Source organism: Dama dama, chromosome X (assembly GCF_033118175.1).
Source record: "Dama dama isolate Ldn47 chromosome X, ASM3311817v1, whole genome shotgun sequence".
In the NCBI taxonomy this organism is placed as follows: Eukaryota; Metazoa; Chordata; class Mammalia; order Artiodactyla; family Cervidae; genus Dama; species Dama dama.
Window position 1 is genome coordinate 32,570,713 of NC_083714.1, and position 19,822 is coordinate 32,590,534.

General features: G+C 43.7%; 1 pseudogene; it reads right to left on the reverse strand.

Annotated features, from left to right (window-relative positions):
- Positions 1 to 328: 328 nt before the first annotated feature.
- LOC133051744 (large ribosomal subunit protein uL24-like) lies at positions 329 to 805 on the reverse strand (annotated as a pseudogene).
- Between the last annotated feature and the right edge of the window lie 19,017 nt (positions 806 to 19,822).

Sequence of the window (19,822 nt, forward strand, 5' to 3'; positions counted from 1 at the left end):
CCAATTAAAATAAATAAATACTATAGAAATAAAGAAAAAAGAGATAGCAATGTGATATACCTATATCTATCACATTTTCCTTATCCATTTATGTCATTCATCCATCAACAGATAATTAGGTCATTTCCGTATCTTGGCTATTGTGAATGATGCCACAATGAACATGGGCTGCAGATATTTTCTTGAGATTCTGATTTCACTTCTTTTGGATATATACTCAGAAGTAGGATTACTAGATCATATGGTAGTTCTATTTTTAACTTTAAATTGTTAACTTTTAAATTATATATTTAAACTTTTAAATTATATATATATATATATATTTTCATTTTAACAGTTTTTAATGAAAGCTGTAGACAAGATGACTTTATTCCTGCATCTTCTCAATTGTTTCTTCCTTATATTTGCCCTTTTCCTTTCCTACTTGGCGAGATTTGGCTTTACGTTCGAGGATCTTTTTGCGGTCTTTGTCCAGTTTTAGTCTGGTGATAACCACCTTGCTGGGGTGAATGCCCACATGGACAGTAGTGCCGTTAGCCTTCTCCCGCTGCATTCATTCAATGTAGATGACATATTTCTTCCTGTAAATCTGGACTACTTTGCCAATTTGCTGCCCTTTGTAGTGCCCTCGTACAACCCGAACTTCATCATCCTTTCGGATGGGCATAGATCGAACGTCGTACTTCTGTCTTAGCTCTTTAGAAAAAGGAGAAGACATAATTTTCCTGCGAATATGGGAAGGTGCATTGAAATGCATTTTTCTACTCTTGCTTCGGTCAGAAGTCACAAAGGAATTGAACTTCATTTTGGCCACTGGCGCTTCAGCGATGGCCACTGAAGGGAAGAGTAAATTATATATTTTAAAATATTTTAAAATATATTTTAAATGCATAGGTGAAAAATACAATATTTGAAATAAAAAATTCACTAAATGGGCCTAATAGCAGATTAGACAGTACAGGAGAAAATATCAGTGAAGTAGAAGAAATAGCAATAGAAACTATCCAAAATGAATCACAGAGAGGAAAAAAAGGCTGATTAAAAGTTAACAGAATGAATGGGTAACAAAATGTGGTGTATTCATACAAAGGCATATTCAGTTCAGTTCAGTCGCTCGGTTGTGTCCAACTCTTTGTGACCCCATGAACCGCAGCATTGCCAGGCCTCCCTGTCTGTCTATAAAAAGTCATGAAGTATTGATATATACTACCATATGGAAAAACATTGAAAACATTATGCAGAGTGATAGAAACCAGCCACAAAAGGCCACAATTTATATTATTGCATTTATTTGAAATTTCCAGAATAGGCAACACTGTACAGATAGAAAGTAGATTAGTGATTGCTTAGGGGTGGGGGATAGCCAGCATATGGAATTTCATTGGAGATGATGAAAATATTCTAAAATTGACTATGGTAATGGCTACACATATCTATTTATAACTAAAAGCCTTTGCATTCTATACTTTAAATGTGTGAATTGTATAGTATATGAATTATATGTCTATAAAACTTTTTTAATGTTAGCAGAGCCTCAGTGACCTGTGTTTCAATACCACAGATATTAACATATGTGTATTTATTGTTCCAGGAGGAGCTACAGGCAAAAAGAAATATTGGAATACATAATGGCTGAAATTTTGGCAAATCTTATGAAAACAATAAACTAAAAATTCAAGAAGCTCAACAAACCTCAGGAAAGGTAAAAATGAAGAAAATCATACCAAGGCACATCATAGAAAATTGCTGAAAACCACAGCTAAAGAGAAAATGCTAACATCCCTAGAAAAAGACACGTTTACATACCGGGACACCAACCTAAAGATTACCACGATTTCTCAACCAAAATGTTCCAAGCCAGAAGACATCAGGTGACATCTTTAAAATATTCAAAGGTCTATATATTACAAGAAATGTTAAAGGAAATTATTCAGATTAAAGGATAATGATACCGGATGGAAAGTCAGACTTACGAAAAGCAATGATGAGCACCATATATGGTAAACGTGGATAAATATGAAAAGACTTGTTTTCAACCTTTAAATTGTTTTTCTTTAACTGGAGCCCATTATACAGAGTGAAGTAAGCCAGAAAGATAAAGAACATTACAGCATACTAACACATATATATGGAATTTAGAAAGACGGTAATGATAACCCTATATGCAAAACAGAAAAAGAGACACAGAAGTACAGAACAGACTTTTGAACTCTGTGGGAGAAGGTGAGGGTGGGATGTTTCGAAAGAACAGCGTGTATATTATCCATGGTGAAACAGATCACCAGCCCAGGTGGGATGCATGAGACAAGCGCTCGGGCCTGGTGCACTGGGAAGACCCAGAGGAATCGGGTGGAGAGGGAGGTGGGAGGCGGGATCAGGATGGGGAATACGTGTAACTCTATGGCTGATTCATATCAATGTATGACAAAACCCACTGAAATGTTGTGAAGTAATTAGCCTCCAACTAATAAAAAATAAAAAAAAAAGATCATTGACTACTAAATGCCACTGAATTGTTCACTTTAAAATAGTTAATTTTATGTTCTGCGAATTGCACCTGGATTAATTATTCCAAAGATCTAAATGAGTGTTTAAAGCAATAACAATGTATTTGGAGGTTTATAATATATGTAGAAGCAAAATGCATTAAAACAATACCACAAAGGATAGGAGAAATCAAAGCATGCTGTGTTAAGGTTCTTACTTGTACATGAAGTCATATAACAGAATTTGAAGATGGATTATGATAAGTTAAAAGTGCTTATTTGATTTGATTTGATTTTTTAGTTGAAATACAGTTGTATGATATTATGTAAGTTACAGGTACACAGTTTAGTGAGTCACAAATTTTAAAAGTTATACTCCATTTATAGTTATTATAAAATATTGGCTGTATTCTCTGTGTTGTACAACATGTGCTTGTAGCTTATTCTATACCTAATAGTTCATACCTCTTACTCCCCTACCTCTATCTTGCCTCTCCCCCTTCCCTCTCCCCACTGGTAACTACTAGTTTGTTCTATCTGTGAGTTTGCTTCTTTTTTTTATTAAATTCACTAGTTTGTTGTATTTTTTAGATACCACATATAAGTGACAGCATACTTATATGGTATTTGTCTTTCTCTGATGTATTTCACTTACCACAAGACCCTTCAAGTCCATTCATATAGCTGCAAATGGCAAAATTTTGGTTTCTTAATGGCTGAGTAATATTCCATTGTGTGTGTGTGTGTGTGTGTATATATATATATATATATATATATATATATATACACACACATACATATACACACACTATATCTTATCCACTCATCTAATGGACATGTGGGTAACTTCCATATTTTGGCAATTGTAAATAATGCTGCTATGAATATTGGGGTTCAGGTGTCTTTTTGAATTAATGCTTTTGTTTTTTTCAGATAAAAATGTTTGCTTTAAGCCCTGGAGAAACTCCAAAAACCACTAATTACAGCTAAGCAGCCAATGGTGGAGATAAAATAGAAGATAAAAGATTTCGATTATTCCTAGATGCTTGTCCCTCCAGGAGGTGAAGCTGAATTCCCCTCCCCTTGGGTGTAGGCTGAATTTAGTGACTTGCATATAATTTAAATTTTTTGAAAAGGGAAAAACAGTAGCTTTATAGTTTAGAAATCTGACAAATAGCCATCTTAACCAAGTAATGAAGGTTAACATCACCAGTAAGTCACATTAATTTCATGTATCCCCTGATATAACAGGATGACAGGGCACATCCCCTCAGTGGTATTCTTGCCCCAAATTCATAACCACAGACTAATCAAGAGAAAACACCAGACAAACCCAAACTGAGGAACAGGCTTCCCAGGTGGCGCTAGTGATAAAGAAACCACCTGCCAATGCAGAAGACAGAAGAGACACGGGTTCGATTCCCAGGTTCGGCAGGTCCCCTGGATAAGGGCATGGCAACCCATTCCAGTATTCTTTCCTGGAGAATCCCATGGACAGAGAAGGCTGGCAGGTTACAATCCATAGGGTCTCAAAGACTCAGTCTCGGTTGAAGCAACTTAACACTATAGAATACCTGACCAGTACTCCTAAAAACTGTTCAGGTCATCAAAAACCAGAAATATCTGAGAAACTGCCACAACCAGGGGGAACCTAAGGAGACATGATGAATAGCTGAACTGTAGGATCCTGGATGGGGTCCTGGAATAGAAAAGGGAAAATCCAAATGAAATCTGTAGTTTAGTTAATCATACTGTACCAATGTGAATTTCTTAGTTTTTGATAAATACACTAGCATGTTTATGTAAGATGTGAACAGTAAAGAAGGTTAGATAAAAAGTATTTGAGAACACTTTGTACTATCTTTGCAACTCTTCCATAAATCTGTAATTATTTCAAAACAAATTTTTTTCAAAAGATACTATAAAACAAGGCAGAGAAAAAGGCAAAAGCCAATGAAGTATAGATGAGAAGAATAGGAAACAAATAGAGAAATGGGTGACCTAAAGCCAGCCATAACACCAGCTACCTTAAATGTAAATATACTCTAAGCAGTACTATTAAAGGAGATCATCCTGTTGTTCAATCACTCAGTCATGTTTGACTCTTTGTGACCCCATGGACTGCAGCATGCCAGGCTTCCCTGCCCATCACCAATTCCTAGAGCTTGCTCAGACTCCTGTCCGTTGAGTCCGTGATACCATCCAACCATCTCGTCCTCTGTCGTCCCCTTCTCCTCCTGCCTTCAATCTTTCCCAGCCTCAGGGTCTTTTCCAATGAGTCAGTTCTTCGCATCAGGTAGCCAAAGTATTGGACATCATCCTAATGTATTAAAAATAAAATTAACCTCAATTTTTTTGCTGTCTATATGACATATATTTCAAGTATGAAGATGCAGGTTAAAACTAAAATGATAGATAAAGATATACCACTGATGGCTATATTAACTTCAAAGTAAGCTTCAAGATACAGAATATTACCAAGAGTAAAGACATTTATAATGATAAAAGGGTCGCCTCATCAGAATAATATAACATTCTTAAACATTTAAGTACCTAATAACAAACTTCAAAAATACATGAAGCTAAAACTGCAGATCTGAAACAAGAGGTATTTAAAGTCATAATTATAGTTGGAGAATTCAACAGTTCTCTCTCAGTAACTGATAAAAGTAAACAGGAAATCCATGATGATGTAAAAGACTTGAACAACACTATCAGTCAACTTGACCTAATTGACATGAACAAAACACTGCACCCAACATCTGCAGAATACACAGTCTTCTCTGAACACAGTGGAACATTCTCTAGGATAGACCACATGCTGGGCCATGAAATGAGTCTCAATAAATTTTAAAGGATTGAAATGAAAAAGAATATGTTCTCTGACCTCAACATAATTAAATTAGAAATCAATAATGAAAAGATGTCAGAAAATCCTTAACTGTTTGGAAATTAGATGACGCGCTTGTAAATAATCCATGGGTTAAAGTATAAATCAAAAGGGAACTGGAAAGTAATTTTAAACAAAAGAAAATGAAAACAACACATAAAATTTGTGAGACACCCCTAAAACAGTAGTTAGGAGGATATTTCAATGACCTCAGCTTCAAATTTAAGAAGCTAGAAAAAAGAAGAGAAAATTAAGCCCAAAGTAAGTAGAAGGAAGGAAATAATAAAAGTAAGTGCAAATATCAATGAAACAGCACACTCCCTCCAAAAAAAAAAAAAGAAAGAAATTCAATGAAACCAAAAGCTGGTGCTTTGAAAAGATCAGTACTACTGATAAATTTCTAGATTGGTAGTACTAGTTATGTGGTTGTATGTCAGGGCTTTCCTGGTGGCTCAGACAGTGAAGAATCCACCTGCAATTCAGGAGACTTGGATTCGATCTCTGGGTTAGGAAGATACCCTGGAGAAGGAAATGGCTACCCACTCCCGTATTCTTGCCTGGAGGATTCCATGGACAGAGGAGCCTGGTGGCCTACAGTCCATGGGATTACAAAGAGTTGGACATGACTGAGCAACTAACACACACACACGCACACACACACATACACATACATTCGTCAAAACTCATTGAATTGCACACTTTTAATGGGAAAATTTTATTGTCTGCAAATTATACCTAAAGAACAGATACTTCATACCAGATGACATACAAATGACCGATAAACACATATAAAGATGCTCAACTTCATTAGTTAGTCAGTGAAATGCAAATTAAAGCCACCATAAGATACCAGTACACATCCATTAGAATGGCTGAAAATTAAAAAAAAAAATTACTATACCAAGTGGAAGCAGTGGGAACTCTCTTACATAGCTGACTGAAGTATAAAATGGTGCAACCATTGTGGAAGTCAGTTCAATAGTTTCTCATAAAATTAAAGATAAGCCAATGCTTTGGCCCAGTAATTCCATTCTTAGGTATTTGTCCAAGATAAATTAAAACATATGCCCACAGAAAGCCTTCTTCAAAGTAGCTTTATAAAAAAAAAATGGAAACAGGCTAGATGACCAGTAATGGGTGAATAGATAAATGAATTGTGGTATATCTATACAGTGGACTGATGGTATATCGATGCAATGGCATATCAATATACATTACAAATTGTATTGGTATGCAACCTATATAATGGTATATTAATACAATGGATAGTCAGCAACAAAAAGGAACAAACTACTGATATATGCTACACCATGGAAAACCTCAAAAGCACTATGCTAACTGAAAGAAACCTGACACAAAGACTAGATATTATATGATTCCATTTATTTGAAATTCTAAAATAGGAAAAACTAACCTAAAGTGACAGAGAGTAGGACAGTGGTAATCAGGGAAAATCAGAGAGTGGGAGTGAGACTGATTGCAAAGGTGTTCAAGAAAACTTTTTACCGTGAGGAAAATATTGTCAATCCTGATTGCAGTGGTGATTTTACCGTGGCCACTCCCTGGGTGCTCAGAACCTGGGAAAATACACTTTGCATGGCCCCTGTCTATAGGGACTATCGGAATCATCCAAAACCACTGTGTCAGCTGGTTGCCCCGTTTCATGCATTGTGTCAAAGAAACACTGCAGTGGCTGGTGGATCAATCTCCTTGCCATGCTGCCCTCCGGAAACCAGGTCCCAAGAATGTGAGTGCCATAGATGATCCCACAGGTGAGAATCCTGAAGTTCCTTGGGGTATTGGGGGGGTATCCTTGGGGGGCCCACGCAGGAGGGGTAAGGGTCCAGAGGTTCAAAGTGTGTCTTGAAGGGGAGAAACTGGTCTCCCGCCACCCTGCAACCCATTCTGTACTCTGGCCAGCCCCATCCAGATGATACTGCTGACCCCTGACCAGGCACAAAAGAGGACCTTGGAAAATTGTAATGAAGGTGTTGCAAAGCATAGTCCCCCACCCTTGAGATGCAGGGTGTGTAGCAGGGACCCCATTTGCCCAAGTCTAAGATAGTACTGGTTACGTGGGTATAATATCTATTTGTCAAAACTCACTGAACTGTACACTTACAATAGGTGCCTTCCATTATATATAAATCATGCCGCAATAAACTTGAGAATTATTACTAACAATTAAAAAACCCCTTCTATGTCAGATTCCCAGGACCTACTCTAGACAGAATCAGATAGTTATCTGTTTGCACACTCTGGGAAACCCTTATCTGTTGGTTCTCAACTGCCCACAGGATCACATTCAAGCCCTTTAGGTGGGCCTACCACACACTTCCTAACTCAGCCCTGACCTACCCCTTCAGCCTCAGCTTCTGAGACTCCCTTCCCCACCCCATGCTCCAGACGCACTGAACTTCAATCACTCCACCTTGTAAACCTGTTTCTCTACATGTCAGGTTTCCCCTGCTTGAAATGTCCTTCTAGTGCCTCACCTTCTCCATCCAAGGAATTCCTATCTTTTAAGGTCCATCTGGCATGACACTTGTTTTTATGTAGCCTTCTTGGATCCCCAGAGTTGGTTGATCCCTTCTCAGTACTCCTACAAGTCATGGGACACACTTTTCATGACAATGACACTTGTCAGCAGTGGACTGTGCTGGGGTTTTCTCCTCTACCAAATTGCAAATTCTTCCAGGGCCGGTACCATAGCTTCTTCCACACAGCACAGTGTCTGACACATAATAGGCTCTTGATCCTGTTGTTGAATGAATGAGTCACTGATTGACTCTATTCCTCTTTTGTGACTCTTAATTGGGAGCCATCATTGGAGAGTGGCTTCACCACAAGAGTGACCTATAATAATCAAGAAATTTTAAGAGCTGAACCAGACCAGAGAGGAGGAGTATTTGGCCAAGGTTCCATTTTAACCCCTCAGATTATGTCACTGATATATTTCGGTTTATCCAAGACCTGCATTTGTGAGATGGCCAGACCTGGGCCTCAGTCTGTGGCCAATATTAGGTGTCAGATACCCACTGTCTTCATCATCATCACCACTACCCTTTAGTGGGCACTTATTAGTCAGTGGACACTTTAGTGCCCACTTATCCCAGTGGGCACTGGGATAAACAATTTTGTATCTTGCCTTTATTTCATCTGCACAATAACACTGGAAGAAAGGGGCTATTAGGTTGAACCAATATGACATTGGCACTTTTCAACCTTTCTTAACCTACAAAATAGCATTTTCATATGGTTCAACCTAATATTACCATCCCTTTGAGGGAGCTAAGGAAACTAGAGTTCAAAGAGGTGGAGTCCCTCACGGAAGTTGATCACCTAGTGAGGGACGGAGCTCAGATGTGAATGTCCATGCCTCTGACTCCAGAGCCGGGGCTATTGCCCTCACTCTGCCCAGCTTCATCAGCTGTGAAATTCCTGCTATAAGCCAGTCCACAGAGGCCAAGAGGTCGGCCAGGGGCGGGCCTGGCTAGGGTTTCAAGCACTCTTGCAGGAGGGATGAGCTGGCTGGGTCTATGAATGTTAGTCTTTTAGTGGTCATGTTTCCAATTTCTCTTCATTCTCTCCCTCCTCCAGAATCCACCCCCCACACATATGCACACATCCAGAAGGGAAGAGCCAAGCAGCTGACTCACACACCACACTGCCTCGGCCTTGACTTTGTTCACGTACACTCAGCGGTTTGAGACTCTTGCCCCACCTCAGTGTTGTCCTCAGTTGGCACCTTGAGGAGCCGCTGCGTTCTCCCTTGCACTGTGGAGATGGCTGCACTGATGGCCCTGGAGAAAGCCATAGAAGTTGGCAGGAGGTCAAATCCTAAGTCAGAGGTGATGCCTGGCATCTGAAAGGGCATAGGCAGAAGTGGGTGAGTTGTGCCAGCTGGGTCTTTGGGTCTGGGGAGGAGCCAGCAGCAAGTAGCAGAGACCCCAAGCTCAGCAGCATCTCCCCTGCCCCAGGAGCTGCCTGTTGGCACCACAGGCCTGACGCTGTTGGGGGCTGGGAAGGGAGAGCCATGGTGTAGAATACAGTGACCTCCCAGGAGGAGCTCCCAGTGACCCCAGTTCATAGCATGATGGCAATGATGGAGCAGGCCTGGGACTGGGGTGGGCAAGGAATGGAGGCAGGGAAATGCAGACTTGGACAGGGTCTCAGACATCAGGTGGGCCTGAGAGGGTGGGCTGGGGGATAGAGGGAGAGGTTGGAAGCTCAGGCAGACCCCCCTTCCCGTGATGTTCCATCTTGAGATGAGTGTTGGCATTGGGGGCGGGAGAGTCAGGCTGGCCACGAGGGAGTCTGGGGCTACGGAGCCTGGGCCACAGGATGAAAGATGAACCGGAAGGGCTTCCTGCAAGAACTCCTGAAGCCCCTGGCCTATCCTGGCATAACTAGAAAGAGAAGCAGACAGACCCCAGGATCTCACTAACAGATGGCTCAAAGGCTAGGCTTCCTCTTTCCTCTCTCATGAGGGGGTTGCCTGATACGCCGCAAAGCACCCTAGGCTAAGGGTCAGGAGGCCTGGCTGCTAGTCCGTCCTGCTTCCTGGAGCCTTCCCTTTCTGGGCCTCTGGGTTCCCATCTGTACAGGTGATGAGGCAGGATAGTTGAAGTGGAGTCATGGCTTTCAAACTTTTTCAGTCTGAAGTACTTTCTTTAAACAAAGCCCAACAGAACAGCTCAACATATAAAGCAGATGAAAATTGAGCTACTCCTCTCCTCCCGAGAGTTGCCCCCAGAACCTCCATGGCAGCGGAGATTCCCTTTTAAAGACCCCTGGGTTAGAGTACTGGTCTCTAGACTTGAATATGCATCAGCATCCCCTAGGGGGGTTGCAAAATACAACTTTTTGGGACCCTCTGCCTGAGTTTCTGATTCAGTACATATGGAATGGGGCCAATAATTTGCCTTTCTAACAATTTTTCAGATGATGCTGATGTTACTGGTCCAAGGACCACACTTTGAGAACCACTGGGTTATATGACATCCATGCACCTTTCTATGATTCATGCTCAATCACTGTTTACACTGATCCAACTCAGATGTTTTAAGATATTCAAGAATGGGGGAGCACCTGGCCTTGTGAGCATGGCATGTCTAAATGCTCTGCCTATGGGTCTCTTTAGGTTTAAAGCAAGGCTAATGACTGGTCCAGGGGTTGACAAAAGCATAAGCCTCTTCTTTAATGAGTTTACAGTCTGATATGGCCCCTCCACTCCCCAGGAAATAACTCCCCCGCTAATTCCAGCAAAGGAGGTTATTCCATGTTAAGCATTATCGTTTCCAGACATCCCCTTTTTTCCAGGTAAACTCCCTGGAGAAGGGGTGGCAGTTTGGTCCCTGACCCTTCAGTATTTCTCAGATACTTTCCCCAGGTATAATGAGCATCACCTCTGTCCTCTGTGAGTTTTCCCAGGGCAAGGACCTCACCTGTATTATTCTTCCCAGCATCTCCCATGGCTCCTGGCCCAGTGCCTGGCACACAGTGGGCATTTGTTACCAGTTTGCTGAATAGAAGAAAGAAAGCATGAGAGCCCCAACTGGACTCAGCCCATGCAGGCCGCCAGCCCCTCTCCCAGGCCTGGCTCGCAGCCTCCAAGCCCAGCCTCAAGGTTGCTCCCTTGGGGACTGTGGAAGGGTGTGTGTGGAGGGGTGGTTTCCCCATTCACCTGGGATCGCTGCCGTTTTGCAAACTGCTTCCAAGAATGCCGGGGGCCTCCCATTCCCTACATCCTCCTTTTCAGCCTCACCACTTTCTTAAATAAATTGGCACTGACCCTGGTGACAGACTTGATCATTTCCCTTTGCTCCGTGATTGTGTGAAGTGACTGCCAAAGACGTTCCTGAAGACTCAGCACATTCCATGGGAGGCAATGGGGAGCCCATCTGCTCCCCCGAGCGCTTCCTCTCCTTTATTGTGCTATTTTGGCTTCAATGTCCCATTTGGACCAGAGCATCTTCCAGCCAGTGGGGAAGGGGAAAGGGTGGGGAGGAGTGCTTGCCTTCCTTCTTCTCTTACTTGTCTCCTTGGTTTCTCGGGAAATAAATCAACAATACTCATACTACGTGCCAGGCACCGCTCTAAGCTCTCTACATGTGTGCATGTAGTTAATCCTACAGCAGCCCAGATGGGAAAACCGATGCCCAGAGAGGTGAAGTCACTTGCCCCAGGCCACACAGTCTGCGCAAGATGGAGGACTGGCCCCAGGCGGGTCTGGCTCTGGAAGCTGAGCTATTGGTCCCTATGGGCTCTACCACCTTTCAAGCCTTGGATTCTTGAAGCTCTGGATCTGGGCCCACTGGTACCTGAGGCCATGGCCTCTCTCCATCATCACTATCTATCAGCAAAGCCTAAGGTCAATTGCATTAAAAATGAAATTCTTAACAAACTTATGGTTACCTGGAGGTAAGAGGAATGGGAGAGATAAATTGGAAGGTTGGGATTGACATTTTCACACTCAGTTCAGTTCAGTTCAGTCGCTCAGTCGTGTCCGACTCTTTGCGACCCCATGGACTGCAGCACACCAGGCCTCCCTATCCATCACCAACTCCCGGAGCGTACTCAAAGTCATGTCCACTGAGTCGGTGATGCTATCCAACCATCTCATCCTCTGCTGTCCCCTTCTCCTCCCACCTTAGTCATTCCCAGCATCAGGGTCTTTTCAAATGAGTCAGCTCTTTGCATCAGGTGGCCAAAGTATTGGAGTTTCAGCTTCAACATCAGTCCTTCCAATGAATACTCAGGACTGATTTTCTTTAGGATGGACTGGTTAGATCTCCTTGCAGGCCAAGGGACTCTCAAGAGTCTTCTCCAACACCACAGTTCAAAAGCATCAATTCTTTGGCTCTGAGCTTTCTTTATAGTCCACCTCTCACATCTACACATGACTACTGGAAAAACCATAGCCTTGACTAGATGGACCTTTGTTGGCAAAGTAATGTCTCTGCTTTTTAATATGCTGTCTAGGTTGGTCATAACTTTCCTTCCAAGGAGCAAGCATCTTTTGATTTCATGGCTGCAGTCACCTTCTGCAGTGATTTTGGAGCCCCCCCCCACCCAAAAAAAAGTCAGCCACTGTTTCCACTGTTTCCCCATCTATTTGCCATGTTAAATAGTGATTCCCTGGTGGCTTAGTGGTAAAAAAAAAATATGCCTGCCAATGCGGGAAACTTGAGGTCAGTCCCTGGGTCAGGAAGATCCCCTGGAGAAGGAAATGGCAACCCACTCCAGTATTCTTGCCTGGGAAATCCCATGGACAGAGGAGCCTGGTGGGCTACAGGAGTCAGAAACATCCTAGTGACTAAACAACAACAGTGTGTAAAATAACTAACTAATAAGGATCTACTGTATAGCACAGGGTTGTTGTTATTGTTGTTTAGTCGCTAAGTCGTATCCAATTCTTAGGGACTCCATGGACTATAGCCCACCAGGCTCCTCTGTCCATGGAGATTTCCCAGACAAGAATACTGGAGTGGGTTGCCATTCCCTTTTCCAGGGATAAAACCTGGGTCTCCTGCATTGCAGATGGATTCTTTACCACTGAGCCACAGGAAACTCTACTCAATACTGTGTAATGGCCTATATGGGAAAAGAATCTAAATCAAGCGGATATAAGTATTTGTGTAACAGATTCACTTTGCTGTATACCTGAAGAGAACACAACATTGTAATTCAACTCTACTCGATAAAAATTAACTTTAAAACATTCTTTGCATAGCAAAGGGTGTTCCGCATCCCTTGCCAATGATCCACCCATTTAATGTTTGAACTCCCAGACTGAGGTCAACAGGAGAATGTGGATTCTAGGGTGAGTTGCAAGAGGCTGATGTAATTATGCAAAAACAGCTGTGGGGAATCCAGGACTCACTGTGCGCCCTTCTCTTTCTGCACTGCCTGGTTTACATCTCACAGGAACCCCAAAGTGGGTTGCAGGGAGGTACTAGGGCTCAAAGAGCCCCCAGCCAACCACAGCCCTAACCCTTATGCGCACATTCATTGCCACACAAGATGCGAACTAGCTAGGTGGTCCTCACTGGGATGTCAGGCATTGATTGATTCAATCCTGTATTGATTCGTTCAGTCCTCACAACAACCCCAGCAAGTGGGTTCTATGATTACCCCTACATCCCTATCTCACAGATGAAGCAGCTGAGTTATGGAGAGGTCAAGAAACTTGCTCAAGGTCACAAGCCAGGGAGCAGCAGATCTGGGATTTGAACCCAGATGAGTGACTGGGACTGTTGGCTCACCGATGTATGATCTTCCCCACGACACTGTACTGCCTCTTGGTGTGGAGGCCATCTCAGGGCCCTTGAGGTGCCATGCTACCATAAACCCAGCCCATCCTTTCTTCTCCATGTTTCCCTGCTATTCCGGGTGGACTTGATCTTCCCAGTAACCACAGCTGGAGGCTCTGGAGTCAGTCCTCGGTTCAAATGTCAGCTCTGTAACTCACCAGTTGTGTGATCTCTGTTTCTCTCTGTGCCTCGGTTTCCTGATCTGTAGAGTGGAGATAATAAAGGCCACCTCCTAAGGTGGCTCTGAGCATTTAAATCAAGGAGGATAGATTCCCCCACTACCACCACCTCCTCTTCTCCAGGCCAGCCCCAGCATCCTGCCAGGGAAATAGTGCTTCACGCCCTTGAACTTATCAGTCTCACCCTCCGTGTCTGTCTCTTCCTGTCCCCAAAGAAAGGCAGACTTCAGTTACAGATTCCCTAGGCTTTTCAAAACTTGGTGATTACAATTCCTCCCAGGAGATCAGAGAAACCCATTTCCCTAGCATTCTGGGCAGGAATTCTATTGTCATTCAGTAAGTCAAACATGGCCAAGGTGGCCCAGCCCATCTCCCTTCCTCCCCACCCTGACTATAGGCAGAGAAAAGACAGCTTTGCTGAAACAAGTTCCAGCAGCTCCCCATGGCCAGAGCCTCCCAGGGAGGAATTCACAGCAAAGGCACCCATTTCAGATATGTATTTGGAATCTGAGAAGGCCTTGCCAACACCAGTGATTGTGGAAGTGACCCTCTCCTTCTTGCCTTCTTCATAAAAAGTGCTTAAGTACTGGGCAGGGAAGAAGAGTTATCCAGCATCTTTTCCCACCTTCCTGAATGTCTTTGGCCTCTAATTCTAGTCTCCTCTAGCTGTCTAGTGTCTTTTATCTTAAGCTCAGGGGGTAGAGCATCAAGCTGCATATGAGCAAGCAGTCAGAATTGGAAAAGGAAGACCCCTTTGCTTAGTTCTTCATCCACAGGGTCGAGTCCTAACCCTGGCCACGGACTGTCCCTAATCACATTCACAGGCTAAGTATACTGTCACAGAATGAGGAAACTCAAACCTAGAGACATAAAGCAACTTGGTCAGTATCACAGAGAACCAATCCTCCATCCCAGCCACATACTGACCATGAATTTCAGACACATTTTATATGGATGTGGGGACTTCCCTGGTAGTCCAGGGGCTAAGACTCTGAGCTCCCAATGCAGGGGGCCTGGGTTCAGTCCCTGGTCCAGGAACTAGATCCCACACATGCCACAACTGTGAGCTTGCATGCCACAATTAAAGATCCATCGTGGAACTTTGCTGGTGGTTCAGTGGTTAAGATTCCATGTTTCCACTGCAGGGGACACAGGTTCGAGCCCTGATCTGGGAAGACCCCACAGGCTGTGGGGCAGCTAAACCTGAGAGCCCTAAAGCCTGTGCTCCACAACAGGAGAAGCCACCGCAGTGAGAAAACTGCACCGCAACTAGAGAGTAGCCCCCGCTCTCCACAACTAGAGAAAAGCCCGCACAGCAACAAATACCCAGCACGACTGTAAAGAAATAAATTAAGAGATTAAAATAATAAAAATAAGATCCAGTGTACTACAACTAAGACCCGGCACAGTCAAATACCTAAATATTGTTTTAAAAACAAGTATATGGGAGAAGGAAATGGCAACCCACTCCAGTATTCTCGCCTGGGAAATCCCATGGACAGAGGAGTCTGGCGGGCTACAGTCCTCAGGGTCGCAAAGAGTTGGACACGACTAAGGGAGGAGCAGACGCTCGCCGGAGGCCCCAGAGCTTTTGATGACGGAGCCAGGACTGTGGCTGAGGACTCCCAGCTCCCAGGCCTCTCTCACCAGATAGGAGCGTGGAAAACTAGAATCTAAAATATGCCCAAGGGCTTTCCTGGAGGCTCAGTGGTAAACAATCGCCCCCCCTGCCAAAGCAGGGGATGCGAGTTCCATCCGCGGTCTGGGAAGACCCCATGTGGCAGAGCAGCTAAGCCCTTGCATTACAGCCACTGGGCCGGTGCTCTAGAGCAACTACTGAGGTCTGTGGGCACCAGAGCCCGTGATCTGGAACAAGAGGAGCCACTGTGGTGAGAAGCCAATGCACCAGCACTAGAGAGTAGCCCCTGCTTGCCACAACTAGAGAAAAGCCCACGCAGCATGAAGACCCTGCACAACCATAAATAGAGAAAATCATTAAAAAAAAAAAAAAAAGTATATGGATGTATCAGTTGAAAGGGATCCCTGTTACTAACATTGCAACTCAAGGACAGGTTAGTGGCCAGCACATCTTTGTCTCTGAGGGGGACCCTGTCTTCCCACAGTGCTGGGGTTGTTAAAAAGTGTTCTTGCCTAGTGAGAGCGATTTCTATGATGAAAGAAATCAATAAATTGCTATTGAATGCAGTCCAACTTCACTTACTCAAACTAATTGGAGGTAGCCCTTCAAATTAGTGAATCATTTGTATTGTAGGTTACTTATAAAGAAATGAAGCTTTATTGCTTTGAATAATTCACAATCACTCCAAGTAGGCTAACAAACTGTAACCTAATCGAGCTCTTAGGAGACTGAATGAAAAGACTCCCCAATGATGCTGCCAAAGGAATAACAAAGTTTGTTGCCTTGAAGTATGGAAACTCAGTGCATGGAGCCCATTTATTCAGATAACTCTTGCTGCTGAGAGTGAGCAAAGTAAGACCAGGTAAGGCCCAAGCCACCTGCATTTGGTACTCATGGAGTGTCTTCTAATGAGGTTTTACTGTAAAAGGAAACAATCATAGAGTGATCTTAGGAGTAGCAGGTGCAATCTATCCACTGATGGAATAAAAGATAGTTTTGGAATACTGTCACTTCCTTTCATTTTTATTCCTGAGAAGACATTAAGGGGAAAAAAGTTACCAACGCAAGTCAAGTACCTCAGCGCTTTGTCAAAACCCGGAACAAACATTAAGAGGAAAAAAATCTGAAGGTCGAAGAAGGGAAATAAACAAGAAGAGTAAGTAAAGCATGAATCATCCACCACCACCTGATGGTTCCTTAAAAATAAAACCAGGGAAGGAAGTAGAGTCCGTGCCACAGCTTAGCATTTTGCTAGAGGACCTGGCACCGACTCTGCGCCCTTTATCTCACAGAAGGAACTGACCTTTGGCTTTTGACTTGTATTGCCTTTTCCTCAAGGCTGCCAAGAGCCCAGAGTGAGATGATGCTCACCCGCAGTACTGGTACCCACCTCTCCCCTGGATGCTGGGAGTGGAGACAGAAGAAATACATCCTATTTGCTTCAAATTGAATTACTTACACCTTGTTTCCTAAAGATTTCAGGTGGTTTACAGCAATAAAATAACAATAAAATAGAGTCAGGAGCAGTGGAAATATCAGTAGAACTTTTTAAAAGCCAAGTGTAAAATACCTTCAAGGCCATCTCATGTTGAACCACAGGGAGCTAAAAAGAACAGAGTTGAGATTCAATCTGGCTCAGTCCAATGGACCATCTCCTGAAAAAGCACAGGCTCCCCAGATGGACCAATATTGAAGTGCAGTCTCGGGCTAGATCGCTAACCTCTCTGAGCCTCAGTTTCTTTATCTGAATGATGGGTCTAATAAATATTATCTGTTTCATAGAGAATTCAGTGAGATGATGCCTGCAAACCACTGAGCCCCACTGTCTGGCAGAGAACACATGCTCAATAAATGGTAGCTGTGAGAACCCACATGAAGACAGCCTCACATTAGGCAATGCAAAGCATTTGCCCATGATGGCTCTTGTCTGATTCTCACACCAGCCAGGCCTTGAACCCAGGATCACAGAGAAAGGCAGCAGAAAAGGGTGGGATATTTTAGGGCAAGCATCCTGCAGGCCGTGGTACCTCTGAAGGTTGGATGGGATTGTCAGAGATGGAAGTGCAGTGTGGCCGCGGAATGAGGCAGCAGTGTATAGGGACAGTAAGAAGACCCTCCCTAGAGCAGAGGAACAGGTAGGAAATAAGAGAGGGGAGGGGGATAGGGCAGGATGGGCTCGCGGAATTGCTTGACTCTGGCCAGATGGTGAAGGAATTTGGATCCCATTTGACAGGAAACGGGGAGTCATTGAAAGATTTTGAGCAGGTTGAGCAGGGAAGGATGTGACATGTTGAAAGGGATGTTTTCAAAGGTGGAGTCCGTCTGCTGCTGTCTGCTCTGTGCAGGCTGGGGTGGGGGTTGGAAGGAGGCAGAGATGGCAGGCCAGCTGCAGGGACCCAAGGAAGAGACAGATGGCAAGAGCTCAAGCTGAGGCGGTGGGGATGGAGAAGGTGGGAGATGACCAGTCCCAGTGAGAGGGGCACGTATTGTGCATCTAGACTTAAAATTCCATGAAGGCAGGGACAGTGTTCACTTTGCTCATCATGGTATCCCCAGAATCTAGCATAGTGCTTGGCACAGAATAGGTGATCAGCAAGTATTGAATGAATGAATGAATGTGTTTCTGCATGCCTCCATGCAGACAGATACTGAATAAGCATAAGAATGGCTGCTCGGCCGACAACAAGCAATAGTACAAGGAAAACAAAATGAGATGATCATCCTCCCAAAATCTCATTGCTTTCACTAACTTTCTTTCACTGTTCCTGGACCTACGCTGGACAGTCTGATATAGGAAGGTGTCCCAGGAAAGCCAGAGCAGGCTGAGAAAGACGCCACTTAAAGCAGAACACGTATTGACATTAATGCTCTGTAGGAAGCATACCAAACACACATTCCCCAGACAGTTCACACAATATAGGAACATCACAGAGAAGGTAAATATGGATGAGAGGAGATTTTTTTTCAATGGGAGTATTTACCTTACAAAAGAATTAACTGAAAATCCACTTAAAGAAGCAAACCGCCTTGTTATTATACTTAAGACCAGGATTTTACTTATAAAATCAGATTTCCAACCAAGACAATGTAGAATAGTGATGAAAAGCCCTGATTTGGGAGTCTGGAGACCTAACCCTTGGTCTAGACGAGTAGCAGAACAAGGTGGTTAATTGAACAGCCCGAGGATCAGGCTGCCTGGGTTTATGTCCTAGCTGCACCTCGGGCAAATGGCTTAGCCTTTCTGAGCTTCAGTTTCCTGTGATAAGAAAACATCCGATTTGGCCTCATAAGGTTACTGTGAGGCTTAAGTGAGGTCATGTGTGTAAGGTGTGCGGCAGTACCTGTAGGGTCTCAGTGAGGATTGGCTTTGACATTGAATCTTAGCTATGTAACGTCGGGCAAGTCATTTCGTCTCTCTAGGTTTTGGTTTCCCTTCTCATGAACCTGAGGTTTCTTTCATCCCTACCTTAGGAATGTGGTCCCTACCTATACTACAAATTCATCACCGAACACAGATAAGGGTGTCTTCACCCTCTAGGGTCCCTAGTTGATAATTCTGCCCTTAGAAGGACCAGTGGGAATTCCAAGAAAAGGGAGAAGGCAAATGGACACAAGACTAGGATAGATGCATTTCTTTAATATACTTTGAGACCATCCCAACTTAATCACTTAAGTTCCACCCCTAAATTCAAGCTTTTTCGGCCCCTTGAAAGCTGCCCTACTTCATGAATCATATTCATTCCAGAGCCTAAGGGAGAGTGATCCCGAGAGCATGTCTCTTCTCTGAACCGCTTCCCCAGCCCAGTTTGGAATTAGGATCTCGAGCACTCTTTTAGGTTTCTCTTCACCACCCCAACTCCAACCCAGGGAACTGTAATAGAATCAACCTCTGCTGCCCTCTGCTGTCTAGCCCCAGGCATGCAGGCTCCACTTGGGCAGGTTCAGTCTCTCCAGCCCCTAGCTGTGCTCAGGAGCACAATGCTAATGTCTTCTGCAACATTTGCCCTCAACCCTAATCAACACGAACACGCACTTAGTCTTTCCTATTCAGACCCGACAACGTTCCCAAGCCACAGCTGCCATGGTCCATGAGTTTGGAGCTGCTGTTTTCAGCAAAGAAAGCGAGCTGCTCGAGACAGCCATGTTCCCACCTATGCCTCCTTCTTGAAGGTTCCACAGTCATTTATTGATCCTGAGCCCTTGCTGTATGCGGGGCACTGTGCTAAATGTTGCATATGCATTATCTTCATGAATCCTGGCCACAACCTCGTAAATAGGTAAAATCATTATCTCCTCACATGCCATAACTAAAG